This window comes from Castor canadensis, chromosome 15, assembly GCF_047511655.1.
Source record: "Castor canadensis chromosome 15, mCasCan1.hap1v2, whole genome shotgun sequence".
Taxonomy (NCBI): domain Eukaryota; kingdom Metazoa; phylum Chordata; class Mammalia; order Rodentia; family Castoridae; genus Castor; species Castor canadensis.
The window spans coordinates 56,475,928-56,493,283 of record NC_133400.1 but is presented as its reverse complement, the minus strand read 5'-3'; the positions used below and the strand labels follow the sequence as shown (position 1 = coordinate 56,493,283).

The 17,356-nt window shown below is 44.7% G+C and overlaps 1 pseudogene; it reads left to right on the top strand.

Annotated features, from left to right (window-relative positions):
- Positions 1–17,356, top strand: part of LOC141417463 (junctional cadherin 5-associated protein-like) — a 240,078-nt pseudogene that overhangs the window by 26,355 nt on the left and 196,367 nt on the right.

The window sequence follows — 17,356 nt, the reverse complement described above, 5'->3', positions numbered from 1 at the left end:
GCCAAGACTCACTATGTAGCTCATTCTATCCTTAAACTCATAGTCCTCCTCTTCAACCTCCTAAGTGCTAGGATTATAGGACTGTACCACCGTGCTTGGCTCTGAGATGTAGAAATAATTTGAAACCACAAAATGTGGTATATGACACTTAAGAACACGAAAAATCTGACCTTGCCAGTAATCAAAGAAATGCTAATTAAATAATGTTATTTTTACTAATCTAATAAGGAAAAAATAATTGTAAGTCGGGGTAAGATGGTCCAGCAAGACCAGCTATCCTCTACTTATGAGGTAGGATTATAAATGGGAATGGCTTATCTAAGGTAACTTGACAATATGTCCCACGATCTACTCATTCGTTTTCTAAGAGTTTATTGTAAATAATCTTTGACCTTTATTAAGTGTGGACAGTAGCATTTCTCAAAATGTGTTAGAACACCGTGGCACAGTATTTCACACCTATAATTCCAGCATGTGTATTTTTGTAAAGGCTCCTAAGAAAAATCTAATGTGCAGCAAAGTAATCCCTCCCCTACCAACTCATAGTCAGCACTACCAGTATTTCCCAGATCACCCAGATAAGAATCCCCTGGATACTTGTTAAAAATATAGATGCCTGGGCCAGACCTAGGCCTACCGAATTTCAACTTTCACAGAGAGAGACTTGGTATTGTGCATACAGTCATGTGTCACTTAATGACAGGGTGATATTCTGAGAGATGCATCATTAGGTGGTTTTGTCATTGTGTAAATCTAGGTGGTACAGGTCAATCATTGGACATGGCCTCTGGATGCAATCAGGAGACAGGAAGAGAACAAAATGCATGTGGCTGCTGCCATCATAATGTAGCCCACTGCTTCCCAATAAACTTTTTTATAAAAAATAAACACAGATCATTAGTAGCATAAGTCATTCATTATCATCAAGTATGTGTGTACATAGTTGCCTGTGTAATGCTTGCATATGAGTGGCTGGGTGGTAGGGGTGCTTACTCCAGCATCACCCCAAACGTGAGTAAAGCATTGCTCCATAATGTTGCAATAGCTACAATGTCAGGAGGTGGGAGGACTTCTTCAGCTTCATTGTAATCTTACAGGGAACAAATGAAATGTCACTATGCATGTGTGACTGTTTAACCAGCCCCCACCCCCACCCCCTGGGTGATTCTCACCATCAAAGCAGTGTGGGAACTACCCCAGCTGTGGTTTTTCCCTGCTGCACACTGGGAACACTTGAAGGGAACCAGGAAGAATTCTGATACCTGATCACTTGTGATGTCCCAGATTCTGTCTCTAACATCTGTGTTCCTCTGTTTGTTTTGTAGGTTTTACAGTCAACCCACCTTACCATGGCTCTCACAGCCCCAGATCAGAACCGACCACACCCACAGGAAAAGAGGACAGGAGGTCACTAGCTTGCTGGGTCTGAGGGACCGGGAAGACGTGGAGGTCAGAGGAATGGCTCAAGCCCACAGTCTGCCCGTCCACATGAGGGAGGGTCCATGGGAAGTTGGAGGAAGGACAGAGCATGTGATGAAGAAGGCAGTTTGGGAAGAAGAGCTGAGGATGTCAGGTCCTGCCAAGTGGCACAACGTAAACCTTGAAAGCTGGAACCAGTCAAGGAAATTAGGGAGACAGATGTCTGAGGGTGATGGAAAGAGACTGTTTCAAGATCTGTACCCATTTGTTCAAGGAGAGAATTTACTGATTTCTCAGAACAAAAAGAAATCCCGGTCGTTGCCTCGAGTTCTTTCCCCTGAAAGCCTGGCTTGCATGGAAATTCCCATTCCTTTAAATGATGGCCATTTACCAGGTGTCCCTAAAATGCCACTATATCCTCCAAATTGTGCACCATATGTGGAAGCCACAAGGAACCCTGAGAAGGCTGCATTTCCCCGGCTGAAGTTCGGGAGACCTGTCAAGCCTCCTTCTTATGGCTCTCACCATCCGTCCAGGGGAGGGGAAAATAGTGACTTTCAGGACAGCCAGCACACAGACCGACAAGGGTCCTATCTGACAAAAAGTAATGACTCCAGGCATGGGCGTGTAGTGTCAGACTGTGGCTTGGAGCCTCCAGTTTATGTGCCTCCACCCTCATACAGGTCGCCCCCCCCAGCACATCCCAAACCCCTACCTGGAAGATCCAGTGCCCAGACATGTGAGTGGCAACCATAGTCAGCAGCAGCACCTGACTGAGGAGGTGGAATCAGGGTGTCCACTTCCTTCTGGCCCAGTTGGAACTGGGAACGAATACAGTGCAAGCCTACGATCTCCTCAAGGGGCTCCCCGATACTCCCACCCCATCACTGCCTATGAAGGCTCTGTTCAGTACATCCCCTTTGATGATCCTTGGATACGACACATTAAACTAGCTCAGCCCCCAGGGTTCTGTGAAGAAACGAAGCATGATGACAGGCCATATAATTCTTCTCCTGTCACTGCCCAAGAGTCAGCTCATGGGAAAATGAGACTTGATGATGCCCTTCGACATCCACAGGGCCTGATACCCACGTCAGGTGTCGAGCAGGGCCTGGCTTCTGCTGACCCCAGTCCTCGGTGGCTTTGGAGCCAGCTCCCCACAGACGGAGAAAATGGAGTCTTCCTTGACCAAAGAGACCACTGTGTCATGAGAGGACCACAGGCTGACAGGAGAGGTGACCAGCACGGACACCCAGGGGCCCAAGCTCCCTCCCCACACCCACAGGGCCAGAGTACCTATGAAAGCCAAACAAAGCTCAGAAAGTTTGAAACTGGGATTCAGACCAAGAAAAGTTCCAAGAAAAAAGTGAACGAGACCATATTTTGTTTGGTTTCCATCCCAGTTAAGTCAGAAGCACATCTGCCAGGTATAGATAGGAATAACAATGACCTAAAACCGAGTGGTGCGAGAAAGCCTGGGCTTGATAAGGGCATAGCTCTGCAAGAACAAAGTCTGTTGAGCATGTCTTCCACTGACCTGGAGCTGCAGGCTCTCACAGGAAACATGGCATTCCCAAAACAAAATCTGGGGGAACCGGAGGAAGACAAGCAAACAAATGACCTCAGATTCACCCACCTTGCAAAACACAGAGAACTCAAGTATTCTGGCTCGTGGCCAGGCCACCTGTACAGGGACCAGCAAACCCAAACCAGTTTCCCTGAAGAATCCAAAAGCCCGCAACACCTCCCGGCTGCAAAGCCAGAAGGGCCCAGGAACGTAGCACTGACCCCAAAATGTTTAGACCCCACTGCCTCTGAAGCTCCCCTCCACCCAACATTAGCAGACAGTGACCAAACACAGAAGCCAGAAGCTCCTAACCTCAGGGGTCAAATGTCCCTCAGCCCATCCAGCAACAGCACTTTTTCTAGGACTTCCTCATCTAGAAATCAGGCATCTGTACCAAAAGCGGGCTCAGGTCAGCCCTGCCTAGATGGGGACCACTCTCCACCCAAGCCGGAGGTGGTGAAAGGAGAGCCTACAGCTGGGCCATGCAATAGCAAACAACTATTTGGTCAGTTTCTCCTGAAACCGGTTAGTCGTCGGCCCTGGGATCTGATAAGCCAGTTAGAAAGTTTCAACAAGGAGCTTCAAGAAGAGGAAGAAAGCCATAATAGTAGCAGCAGCAGCAGCAGCAGCAGCAGCAGCAGTGAGGATAGTGAGACAGATCAGCAGCCTGAAGACTGGGCTGACTGTAGACCAAGGCCCCGGGGCTACCATGAAAGCAGCCAGGAAAGGAGAACCGAGCAGCAGCCAAGGGTGTCAGCGCCAGAGGACCCTGGGTTTCAGGTGGGAAGAGTTAAAAGTAAGTCTGAGAGCTGGAGTGAGGAGCCAAAGCCTTGCCAGCATGATGGTCCTCTGTCCCCTGGTGCCTCGCAGGTAAAAGACAGCAGAGGTGACCCCTTCCAGTGGGTAACTGAAAGTGTGATGGCAGAGCAGCAGCAGCGGAAGCAGGAGGTTGTGAATGGGATGTATGAGCTAGTGGTCAGTCCAGGTCCTGTGAAAAGAACCATGGCCACAAAACCAGCAACTCCATCCTCTCTGGCTGAACCAAGGGAGCCCCTGGAAAGCTGGGAATTCACTGAACTCACAGAAGCTTTAGGCTCTGTGCCACTGAGCAGAGTGGTCCCTCTGGAGGTAGATAGTGGTGAAGAGATGGGCACAGTGGTCGCACTGTCGCTTACTAACAAAACCCAAGGCCTCTCAGCACCAGACCTGCGCTCTGTGGGGCTCACAACAGGACACAAGCAGAATGTCACTGAGCTCGAGGAGGCTTTGGGAGGAAGGAATGCAATGGAAATCCCCCCAAGCGAGTCCCTGCAGGCGAGGGCCGAGAGGATCCTGGGCATTGAGGTGGCTGTGGAGTCCCTCCTGCCGGGTGCCAAGAAAGCAGGACAGAGCCAACCACCTGAGCCTGATGCAAATGCCTGCAGCCCTGAGTCACTCATGGAACAGTCACTGCCTAGCCCAGAACCATCAGGTATTCCCCCAGTGACCACTGATGCCTTCTATAGCAGGAGAAAGTGCGGCTGGACCCAAAGCCCCCTGTTTGTAGGGGAAAGGGCACCCCAGACTTCTGAGCCCTCAGATGTGGATAGGGTCCCTGCCAAGCAAGCTATGAGCCCTGAACCTCAGCCCAGACCCAGAGAGGCCAGGTCCTTTGAGGAAAAGGATGTGGGGGCAAAGCCACCCTTCAGGTCCACTTTATTCCATTTTATAGAAAGGACCTCAAGTGTGGCAGGCTCAGAAAAAAGGTTCCGAAGCCCTTCCAAAGTGATTGAGAGTTTACAAGAGAGGCTGGCAGCCCCTCCGAGGAGGGCGGACTCTGACCGCGTGATGAGAATGAAGGAGGTGAGCTCTGTGTCTCAGATGAGGTGTCTGAGCTCCAGGAACACAGACTCCAAGGAGGAAGGTGAGGACCGGAAGGCTGTGAGAGGCCAGGCCTGGCCCCCAGGAGGCCCTGTGTCTCTGAGCAGTGGTGATCCTCCCTGGAGAGTGGGGCATTCACCCTCCATATCCAAGGGCTTCACCTCTCGAGAAGAAAACGGGCATCCTGCAGCACAAAGGGAGAAGAACTGGGATCCAGATTTCTGGTGCCCAGGTAAGCAGTTAGGGCAGAAGGCACATGCTTGCTATTTGTAATCCTAAATTCATTTTAAAAATAGATTGGTGGATAATACAGCTCTGCCTATTTGGAAGAGAGCAAGTTGACTCTGAACTGTTTTTATCAAAAGATTCATTTTTGCCAGGCATGGTGGTGCACACTTGTAATCCCAGTACTTGGGAGGCTGAAGCAGGAGGAAGGTGAGTTTGAGACCAGCCTAGGCTACATAATGAGACCTTGTTTCAAAAAAAGAAATAAATAATAAATATCAAACACACAGAAAAAGATTCTTCACTTCTAAAGAGCTATCCAGAAGCTTTCTTTAAAAACCAAGATTTTGTCCCATATTCTATAATATCTTCATAGAAGTCATCTATGTAAACAACTGTGTAAAATTATCAACCTAAACAGGGCTTTTACTCTGAAGAGGTGATCATTACAATAAAGCATTTCAGCATGGTTGCCAGCAGGCTGTTAAATCTTGTTGGTGATCCTCGCTTAGGTACTTTGATTTCATTTCACTTTCTTTAATTTTCCCTTTCAACCCTGCCCCCAATTTTTTCTGCTTTCACTATCAACACCATTTATGAAACATTCAAAGATTTAGTAGACTAAATTAACAGTTTTCCCTTTCAAACCCTGCCCAGTCTGCCCACTGTCTTAATCCATTTTCTGTTGCTATCACTGAATATCTGAGGCTGGATAGTTTATAAGAAAGAGAGGTTTGTTTAGTTCTCATCTGAAGGCTGAGAAGTTCGAGACTGCGCAGCCACATCTGGTGAGGGCCTCGTGCTGCTTCATCACATGATGGAAAAGAGCAGAAGGCCAAGCACCTGTGGGAGAGATCCAGGGGTGGCGCTCTGGGATAACTGACACACTCTCAGGAACTGCTGCATCCTGGGTGCTAAGTACTGGAGAACTGCCCCTCCTGAGCCAAGTCCCCCCCCACCATCTTCCCGAGCTGCCCCAACAGGGTTGCGCTCGCTTCCAACCCTGCTTTTGTTTTCTGTTTTGAACTCCAAGAATTTAAATGTAGATGGGAATGCACAGTTGTTTCAGCTGAAAGAATCTAGAAATTCTTATTAAGCAAAAACAATCAGCTTGGGGCACCTTTTAAATTTTCCCACAAATGCCCACGTTGCTCTGTTCCTTGTGCAAAACATTACTGAAATAATCCACTTATGGGCCTATTGGATCCTCTGACTAGACAAGTTGGGTCTTTGGTGAGGAAGGGAATTCCAAGAATGTAAAGTCATCACCATTGTCGTGGAAAAGGTGTTGCATAGCTCTTGGTGTTAATTGATGTTAAATTGACAGACAAAAAATGTGTGTATTTGTCATATACAACCTGATGTTTTGATACACGCATTGTGCAGTCATTAGCTCTAGCTCATTAACAAGTGTCTTAATGACCACAGTTATTTTTACGGTGAAAACCCTTAACATCCACTCTGCATTTTCAAGACTACAATACATTGTCAGCAAGTATAGTTGCAGACCTTGTGAACTTATTCTTCCTGTCCATCTGGAATTTTGTATCCTTTGACTAACTAACACTGCCCCATTTCCCCACCAAGCACCTCAGCCTCTGATAACCACTGTTCCACCCTCTTCTTCTGGGAGATCAACATTTTTTTATTGACACTGAGTCAAATCACTCAGTATTTATCTTTCTGTGCCTGGCTTATTTCACTTAACAGAACGTCCTCTAGGTTCATTCATGTTGTCACAAATAATAGAATTTAATTCCTTTTCACATCTGAATACTGTTTTATTGTGTGTACACACAGGCACGTTTTCATCATCCCTTCACCCATCTATGTCTTGCTTTTGTGAGTAGTGCTGCAGTGCACATGGAGTATGGATGTCTCTTCGAGATACTGATTTCATTTCCTTCCAACAAATACCCACGAGTGGATTGCTGGGTCATATTGGTAGTTTTATCTTTAATATTTTAAGGACCATCCACCCTCTTTCCATAGTGGCTGTACTGATTTACATTCCCACCAACAGTGTGTGACACTTTCCTTTCTCCACATCCCTGCCAGCACTTGATGTCGTTGATAGTAGCCATTCTAACAGGAGTGAAATTTTATCTCCTTGTGGTTTTGATTTGCATCTCCCTGGTGATTAGTGATGCCGAACATTTTTTTCATGTGTTTGTGAACCACTTAGATGTCTTCTTTTGAGAAGTGTCTCTTCAGATCTTTTGCCCATTTTTAGTCAGGTTTTTGTTTCCTTATTGGATTGAATTCCTCATATATTTTGGATATTGGCCCCTCATCAGGTATATGGTTTGCAAATATTTTCAATTCATAATCATTCTCTCTTTCTCTCTCTCTCTCTCAATATTGGTATTTGAACTTTTCCTTCCACTTACTAGGCAAGTGCTTTACCACTTGAGCCATACATCCAGCCCTTTTTGCTTTAAGCTATTTTTCAGATAGGGTCTTGTTTTTTGCCTGGGGCCAGCCACTAACCACAACTCCTAACTATACCTTTCACGTAGCTAGGAAGACAGGGGTGCACCAAGTTTCTTTTATTGAGATGGTCCAAGCCTGGCCTTGAACCACAGTCCTTCTGATCTCCACCTTCCAAGTAGCTGGGACTACAGATGTGAACCACTGTGCCCAGCTATTCTACAGGATTCTCTTTACCCTGTTCTTTGCTTTGCTGTGCAAAAAAAAAGCATTCAAATACCACTCCCTGGTCCTATGGAACACACAATCCAATTTACTGTGATTTTCTATTTCTCAGGATTTTTATGTGTACGGTGCTGGTTTTGGACATAGAGAAAATGAGTCATAGGCTATTTTAAAGCCAGTTAAAGAAAATCTCTGCGAGCGGGGCATGGTGGTACATGCTGTAATCCCTGCCCTTGGAAGGCTGAGGCAGGAGGATGGTGAGTTTGAGGCCAGCCTGTGTTACATAGTGAGAATCAGTCTGATTATATTTTGAATATGAGGTCGATGGAATTTGTTTGGAGGGGGTGTGAGAGACCAAGCAACATCAAGAATGGCTCCATGATTTGACCACATTGGTAGTTGCATCCTATGTGCAGGAAGTGGTATCAATGTGCTCTAGCAAAGATGCTACCTGGCTTCATTAAGCCTGCTGTGCCCAGGCTCCTGTCATCTGCCGGGGTCCATCTGGCTTTTGTAGATGACACAGGCCATGGCGGAGAACACTAGACTTTTATTCTCAAAGGCTTTGTGGGTGGCACTGATTTTTAAGGGACCGTTTTGGATTTATTATCTTTCCCAAGGAAGAAAGCCACTTTGAAGGATTCCCCTTGACCTTCCCACTGCCATGGCTCTGACCTTACAGGGAGGGGTCTGCCAGCTAAAGAGAAAGCCAGTTTTGTTGTGCATGTGGGGCCTGGGAAAATAGTCACTGGGTGGGTCTGTGGACCAGGTCACCTGCTGTGAGTTGGACTACATGGCCCCATCTCCCAGCTTAGCTGAGAAGGCATGGTGCTGGTGCCTTAGACTCCCAGGCATCAGTGTCAACTCAGACTCTAGTCAACACTCCTCAAAAACTGTAGATGTTCTGGGCCAGGCATGCTGGTGCCCCTGTAATCCCAGCACTTGGGAGGCTGGGGCAGGATGATCATGAGTTCCAGGCCAATGTGGGCTACACAGCCAGACCAGAAGATCTCAAACAAAGACAAACAGAAGTCTAGGTTTTCCCTTTCTCCAGCATGCGGAGAACCGTAACTCTTTAGATAGGATGGGGGGTCATTTCTGGGCCATCGCCATGCTCCTGCAACTGTTGGCCTCATGGTCACTTTAGGTATATTATGGACCTGAGTTTAGGCTCAGGTCTAGAAACTGGGCAAGGCATTATGACTCGTACTGGGGCAGCTCCCAGGATATTTTTTTATTTTAAAAATGATTTAAGAAAACCCAGTCTCCTATGAGCCTCTTGCTGCTTGGTGCTTTGTGAGTGGGGCTCCCCAAGCTACATTCCACGCTTGTAGAGACCTGCCTGGGTCTCATGCCTAAGGGCGGCCACCTGGGCTTCATCACTGTGGAATATCGTGACCCTTGTTGCTACATCAGGGAACTCCTTTCTTCAGCCCTGGCTATAAGGGACAGTCACCACATTCCAGGGCTCCTCTCTGCAGCCCTGTCTTCATCAGTTTGGTAAACAAGGATCTTCTGGGCCCTTAGGTGGAACGTAGCTTGTGGGTCTTCCGCTCTTGTGTGATGTCTGCTCATTCAGGGCGGCCCTTGCCTGCTTTGCTAAGCTTCCTGGAACCATCTTCATGGTGTCTTACTGCCTGCCAGGCTGTTAGGAGCTGGATCACAGGACAGGGCTCTCAAGTCGTAAGCTCTGCTCATGTAGCTGTCGGTTCAGCAGCTGTGATCCAGAGCCCTTGGGATTCCCTTTCATGCAGATTCTCCCAGCTACTGCCCAGCTCATCTGGCATGCAGGCTCCCCCCACCCAGCATGCCCAGGGCCCCCTCATCTGGGCTATGTTGGGGATCAATCCCTATTGCTGGTCTGGTTGCCAGGAAAGGAAGTGAGGGTGATCCTGAGGGTGGTGGTACTGTCTGATTGCAAACACCTGCCTCATTTGAGACCTTTGCAAAATTCTTTTTTATTTTTTTGGCAGTACTGGGGCTTGAACTCAGGGCCTCACACTTGTTAGGCGGGTATTCTACCACTTGAGCCACTCTGCCAGCCCTGTTTTGTGTTGGGCTTTTTCAAGACAGGGTCTTGCTAACTATTTGCCTGGGGCTTGGCTTCAATACAGCATTTCTCCTGATCTCTGCCTCTAGAGTAGCTAGGATTACAGGTGTGAGCCACCACTGCCCAGCTTCTGCAAAATCTTTAAGCAAGGGGCAGATGCTATATTTTAACAAAAAGAAATGGACAAGTACTGCAGCCCAATAGGTTCAAGGTTTTTTGTTGTTTTCGGGGGTGGGGGTAGTACTGGGGTTGGAACTCAGAGGCTTGTGCTTGCTAGGCAGGTGCTCTACTATTTGAGCCATGCCTTCAGCCCTAGATGCTGGGTTCTTAACTGAATCTATCCAGATATTCCTGTCTTGAGTCTTAAGTCCCACTCCTCTCCTATTAGGCTGTGATCTTCATCAGAGGCCTGACAAGGCTGATAATTCAGCTTCCTCCAACATTCTGCTCCTGCTAAGATTCAGCTCAGAGCTGAGTCCTCCCCTTTGACTATTCTCCACCTACAGATTAACATTTCCTAAAATTCTGGGCTGTGCACACCTCTAATTCCAGCTACTTGGTGGCCCATGGAAAAACCCTGTGACCCTAGCAACTGTGAAGATTTCAGCAGTTGATCTGTTACTGCATTCCAGGATCAGTCTGTGCCCCACCTGCTTCTAGGTGTGAGGTTCCTCACTGGTGGCCTGCCAGCCAGGGATCCAGCTCCAGGTGCCATGCCAATCTGTCCTAGCGCCACTCCAATCTCAGATTCTTCCCTGGAGATAGACAGAGGGTCTCTTAAGAGACACATGTAGGGAAGTGAGGAGGGCAGGAGTGAGCAGGAGACAGAGAACCCCAAATTCACGTGCAACTCTACCTTCAACCAATCCCACAGGGGCTGAGTTGGGCTGGACACTGCATCTTTGGGCCAAAGAACTGCTTTTTACTTTTTATTTTCAACTTCTCTCTGTTCTGCCATGACTCACTCCCATCATTTCATAAAAACTGTCCAGGTCACTAGCAGTCTCTCTATATTTCATCCTTGAACTTGTGGTCATCTGATTTTTCCTTTGTGGTATTGGTGACTGAACTCAGGACTTCATGCTTGCTAGGCGAGTGCTCCGCCACTTGAGCTCCTCCATCCCCAGCCCTTTGCTTTTAGTTTGTTTTTCAGATAAGATCTTCCACTTTTCGCTGGGGCTGGCCTTCAACTTCAATTCTCCTACCTCCGCCTCCTGAACACCTGGGATTATAGGTGTTCATCACCACACCTAGCTTTCTCTCTCTCTCTCTCTCTCTCTCTCTCTCTCTTTCTAGTCTCTATGAATTCAGGTTCTCACACTTGCTAATTAGGTGCTCTATCACTTGAACCACACTCCCAGCCTGAGCTCTTAAGCTTATTTTTCAGATAGTGTCATATGCTAACTTTTGCCTGGGCTGGCCTCGAACTGCAATCCTCCTGTCTCTGCCTCTTGAGTAGCTGAGATTACAGGTTTGAACCACTGTGCCTAGCCTGACCAATTAATTTTTAACAAGTGAGCCACAGTCATGCAATGAGGAAACACTAGTCTTTTCAATGAGCAGGACCTGGAAACTGAATAGACACATGGGAAAGAACGAGGTTGAACTCACACCGTATCCAAAAGTAACTCAAAATAGAGCGATACTAAATGTAAGGACCCAAAGTGTGAACCTCTTAAAAGAAAATATAGAGATGATACTTATAAGCAACGAATCCTTAGACATCAAAAGCACAATCAAAGAAAAATAGATAAGTCATACATCAATAAAATTTAAAACTTTTGTACTTCAAAGGACACTGTCAATAAAGTGAAAAGACCCCCATAAAAATGCAATAAAATTTTGCAAATTACATCTCTGGTAAGAGATTTTATCTAGAATATACAAAGAACTATTACCACTCAATAGCAAAAAAGATAAATAACTTTAAAAATGAGCAAAAGATCATAACAGGGGTTACTCCCTGCTGAACAGTATTTGAGAGAAGATATAAATCAAACCACAATGATCTTCACATCCAAGGATGGCCATGAACACATCAGGTAACAAGGGTTAGCAGGGATGTGGGGAAATCAGATTTCTTGTAGACTGTTAGTGGGAATGTAAAATGGAGGCCATATGAGAAAGAGTCAGGCAGTTCTTCTAAAGGTTTATATAGCACCACCATTTGACCCAGAAATTCCACTCCTGGATGTCAGCTGGGGCAAATAGTTCACAAGATCCCGTCTCCAAAATAAACCCAGTAAAATAGACTAGAGATGTGGCTCAAGCTGTTTTGTGAGCGTGAAGCCCTGGGTTCAAACTCCAGTGCACCAAAAAAAAAAAAAAAAAGTGGATGGTAGCAAGGAAAGGGGTCAGCTGCCTAGCCAGTTCTCCAGTGAATGCCCACCTAGTGAGTGTTGCTGTGAAGCAGTGAGGAGGGTGTGTCTTAGGAGCCAGGCCGCTCAGGTGAGCCTCCCACCTGAGTCTGTGTATCACTGAAGAACGGAGTTAAGCTAAGGTAATCATTCTGAACACAATCCATGTTGTGATAAGAGAAAACAGGCCTTTGGGCTGATTTCTCTTTATTTCATCATTCCCACTCCAGCATGGTTTCTCCTCCTCTTTTTTTTTTTTCCAGTACTGGGGTTTGAAGTCAAAACCTACACCTTGAGCCACTCCACCTGCCCTTTTTTTGTGGTGGGTTTTTTTCAAGATAGGGTCTCATGAACTATTTGCCTGGGCTGGTTTGAACCGCCATCTTCCTGATCTCTGCCTCCTGAGTAGCTAGGATTACAGGTATGAGTCACCAGCTCCCAGCATGTTTTCTTCTTTATTCCTGCTTGGGTCTCAGAGAGAAGTAGTGAAAGTGAAGTGAATTCACATTTTTTTGAGCTCCTTTTCTAGACCAGGCATTGCACTGGTGTGTATCATATGTTTTGTTGTTGTTGTTGTTGTTTAGTTTCAGGCAGGCATTCGTATTTCCATTTAGTGAAGGAATGGGAGGTGGAGAGCATGAGGGGAAATATTCAGTGAGAGAGTGAGAGAGTGTGTGTGTGAGAGAGAGAGAGAGAGAGAGAGAGAGAGAGAGAGAGAGAGAGGGAGAGAGGAGAGAGAGAGAAGACAAGACAGGAGAGAAGGGAAAGGGGAAAGTGGTTAGCCAGGAGGGGGACACTTCAGGGTAGATTGTACCAAACACAGATAGGAATAGTGAATCATGGCTCCCATCCATCCACCCCCACCCTCCCCACCTCCCATCTCCCAGCCGCCTGGCACCAGCATCACTGCCCGTGGCAGATGGGCTGGCGTAGCGTTGGTCAGTATATGTAACGGGGTAGTGCTGGGCTGTTAGGGGCGGTAAACTGCATATTGCTGCTTCACAACTGACACTGAAGAGACAGATCTTGTGGTGCTCAGGTTCAGGAGCCCGAGAGAGTTCTGTGCTGTAGTCACCCGTGATAACGTGCTCCAAGATTGTGGCTGTTTCATTGTGGACAGTGCTGGGCATTGAATGAACTTCACCTAGGTTTCGCCATCCCTCTGGGATCGTTCACGTGCAGTTCTGGAGCACTAATGAAGGTAGTATATTCTCTCCAGAGTCAAGTCAGCTTTTGATTCATGTACTTACAGGAAGTCTACTGGTGAGTGGACTTCTGAATAATCTCACTGTGCTAGAATTGATGACACTAGATGATTAAAGAATATTCTCTACTCATGTCAATTGGGCAGCAATAGACACTAAAATCTGTTGGTTTTATGATTCAGTATATAGAGGATGAGGCAGAGTGGATAGAAAAATTGTAACATTTCATTATACATACCAGAAATATTTGGTAGGGATAGTTATTGTGACTTGAGAGACTCGCTGTTGGAGGAATGATAATATGTGCGCAGGGGAGAAGGTTGTTGTGACAGTGGGTAATGGATGAAATGAAGTTCTAATCACCTCCAAAAGGTCTTTTTAAATAGCTTTATTGATGTGTGCTTTTTGTACAATAAATTATGCATTGAAACTGTATGATTTGATTACATGATACATGCATACATCTGTGACGCCATCACCATTATCATGAAAGTGAGCAAGTCCGTTATTCCCAGAGCCCCCTCATGCCCCTCTGTCACCCCTTCCTCCTGCCTCACTAAATTTATGTTCCATGTTGCTGATAGTATTCCCTTGTTACTCCGTCAGTGTCTGTGGGCTCTGTAGTGATGGCCACTCCTTCATTCCTGGTTTTGGCAATTTGTGTCTGCTCTTTTTCTCTGTCAGTCTTTCTAGAACTTTCAGAATTTTATTGATCCTTCTCAAGAACCAACATTGACTTTTTGTTATTTTCTTTTCCTGTTTTCAGTTTTGATGATTTGTTCTGTGATATGTGTTTTCTTCCTTCTCCTTGTGTTAGGTTTATCTGGGTCCTTTTTTAGATTCCTGAAGTAGAAGCCTGAGACCTTTCTCCTTTTCTAATACAAGCAGTTGACTGTATAGATTTCTTTTTCATCGTTGCTTTAGGTATATCACATACATTTTGATATATTTTCATTCAATTGAAAATAATTTATAATTTCCCTTAGGACTTCCTCTTGACCCAGGAATGACTTACAGGTTTGTTGCTTTATTTCTGAGCATTTGGGCATTTTCTTATCTTTCTCTTATTGAGCTCTAACTTAATTTCATTGTATGTAGAGACTATACCTTGTTTGATTTAAATAATTTCAAGATTGTTACTGTTTTATGACTCACATGCTTTGTCTTCACTAATATTACACATGCACCTGAAAATAATTGTATTTTACTACTGTTGCTTTTTATAGAGCTTGGAGTGCTCTATAAATATCCATTAAATCCCGTTGGTTGGTAGTGTTGCTCAGTATGTTAGTTAGCTTTCTGTCACTTTGACAAAATACCTGAGTCAACAACTTATAATGAGGAAAGATTTGTTTTGACTCAAGGTTTCAGAAATTTCAGTTTATGGTTGGTTGGCTCTCTTGTCTTTGGGCCCATGGTAAGGCAGAGCAACATAGTAGGGATTGGGTGGTGGAGGAAAACACCTACCTCATTGTATCTAAGAAGCAAAGAGAGAGGGAGGAAGGGTGAGGTCTCAATATCTCCTTCAAGGGCACACTTGACTTAACTTCCTTCCATAGGCCCTACCTCCTAAAGGTTCCACCACCTCCCAATAGTGCCATAAGCTGGCAACCAAACCCTTGGATGTCATTTAAGATCAAAACCCTAAAACTAAGTCCTATTTTCTTTTCTTTTTTATTTTTATTTGTGTGTGTGGTACTGGGGTTTGAACTCAGGGCTTTGCACTTGTTAGGCAGGAACTCTACCTTTTGCACCCTGCCTCCAACCCTACTTTCTTGATAATGCTCTGTGTGCTAGTTCTGTTAGAGAGAGGAGTGCTGAGGTCTTTAGCTACAATTGTGGTTTTGCCTGTCTCTTTTCAGTCCCATTAGTTCTCACCATGTTTTAAGTGAAGTTCTGTTGCAGGATTAGAATTACTATGTCTTCTTGGAGAATTGGCACTTTTATGATTATGAATATCCTTAATAACTTTTTTGTTCTGAGGTCTACTGTGATGTTAACGTGCTACTCAAGTTTTCTTTGAATAAGGTTTGAATGATGTATCTTTTTCATCCTTTTAGCTTTAACCTACTTAAATCATTCATCATTATGTTTGCATTGAGTTTCTTCTCACCTCTCAGTGTTAGGGATCAGGGCCTCTTGCATACTTAGGCAAATGCTCTACTATTGAGCCACATCTCCAATCCTAAACTGAGTTTCTTGCAAACAACATACACCTGGTTCATTTTTAAAAATTTTTGACAATCTCTGTCTTTAAATTAGTGTGTCTAGACCATTTTTATGTAATGAAGCTATAGATATGCTAGGATTTAGGCATGCCATTTTATTATTTGCTTATTCCCTCCTGTTTATGCTATTTTCCCTCTATCCTGACTTCTTTGGGATTATTTTAATATTTTCTACTATTCCATTTAAATTTATTATTTCTTGAGCTGGGGGTGTGGCTCAAGTGGTACAGCATCTGCCTAACAAGCTCAAGCATAGGCCCTGAGTTCAAATCCCAATATTGCAAAGAAATAAATAATAAATTTATTTCTTTTTGGCCATTTCTCTGTGTATAGTTTCTTTTTTTTTTTTTTTTAGTGGTACTGGGGTTTGAACTTCACTTAAGCCACTCCATAAAACCTATTTTTGTGAAGAGTTTCTTGAGATAGTGTCTTATGAACTATTTGTCTGGGCTGTCTTCTAATCGCAATCCTTCTGGTCTCTGCCTCCTGAGTAGCTAGGATTATAGGTGTGTGCCACCAGTGCCTGAATCTCTGTATACAGTTTTTAAAAATCCTTTCTCTTTCAAACAGCAGCTTTAGGGCTTACAACATGCATACTTAACTTTTCATAGCTTACTAAGAATTAATATTTTACCATTTTAATAGGAATGTGGAAACCTCATTACTCTATATGTCCTTTGCCCTCTTCCTTGTGTTATACTGTCTTGCATATTACATATGCACATCAAAAAACTCCTCAGATGATGTCATGAGTTTTGCTTTCAACTATCTAACATATTTTAAAGAACTTGGGAGAAGAGTCTACTATATTTACCTAGGCATTTATCATTTCTGTGGCTGTTCCTTTACTCTGGATGTTCCAAAATTCCTTTTGGTATTACTTCTCAAATGATATAAATAACACATACACACACACACACACACACACACACACACACACACACACACACACATGCCAGTGGGGGAGGGGCGGTTCTGGCAGATTTATTTTACTTTTTTGTTTACTCATTTCCTGAATCAGCTCTACAGGCCACCTTTTTTTTTTTTTTTTCAGTACTGGAGCTTGAATTCAGGGCCTTCACCTTGAGCCACTCCACCAGCCCTATTTTTATGAAGGGTTTTTCAAGATAGGGTCTTCCGAACTATTTGCCCAGGCTGGCTTTAAACCACGAGCCTCCTGATCTCTGCTTCCTGGGTAGCTAGGATTACAGGCGTGAGCCACTGGCTCCCAGCTATAGGCCCTTTCAATTCCATGTTCTGACTGTGGGGTCCTAGATGAAATTTTCTTGTTATTTTTGCTTTAAAGCCATCCAATATGAAATTTAAAGCCATCATCCAGATTTAAGTCGACATACCAGCTATGAAGGTGGCATTAAAAATCTCTATTCCAAGGAAACGTATCTTTCATATGTAAATATATGTTCCTACATATACCTCACATATGTGTTATTTATAAAAAGGTCACTATCTTAGGGGTAATTAACTTAATTGTTCATGTGTAGTTGCTGAAGGATACCTTTTTATCTGTAAGTGACTCAACAGGACAGAGTGTCCTTCCTTCTTTTTCTCTGTGACTCTTTGCAGACTACACAGAAAGCAGAGGGATAGGTGAGGCATCCTTTTTTCCTCCGTCAAATGGGGAGAACTCTTAGCCACAATCTCTTTGGCAGTGAAAAATTTGGAAGTTAGTATTTTCTTTGTTTCAAAATTCAAGAAGGTATTTTCTAGTTAGAACATACTAACTAGAAACTCTTAACTAGTTAAGAGTTAAGAGTTAAGAGTTTCTTAAC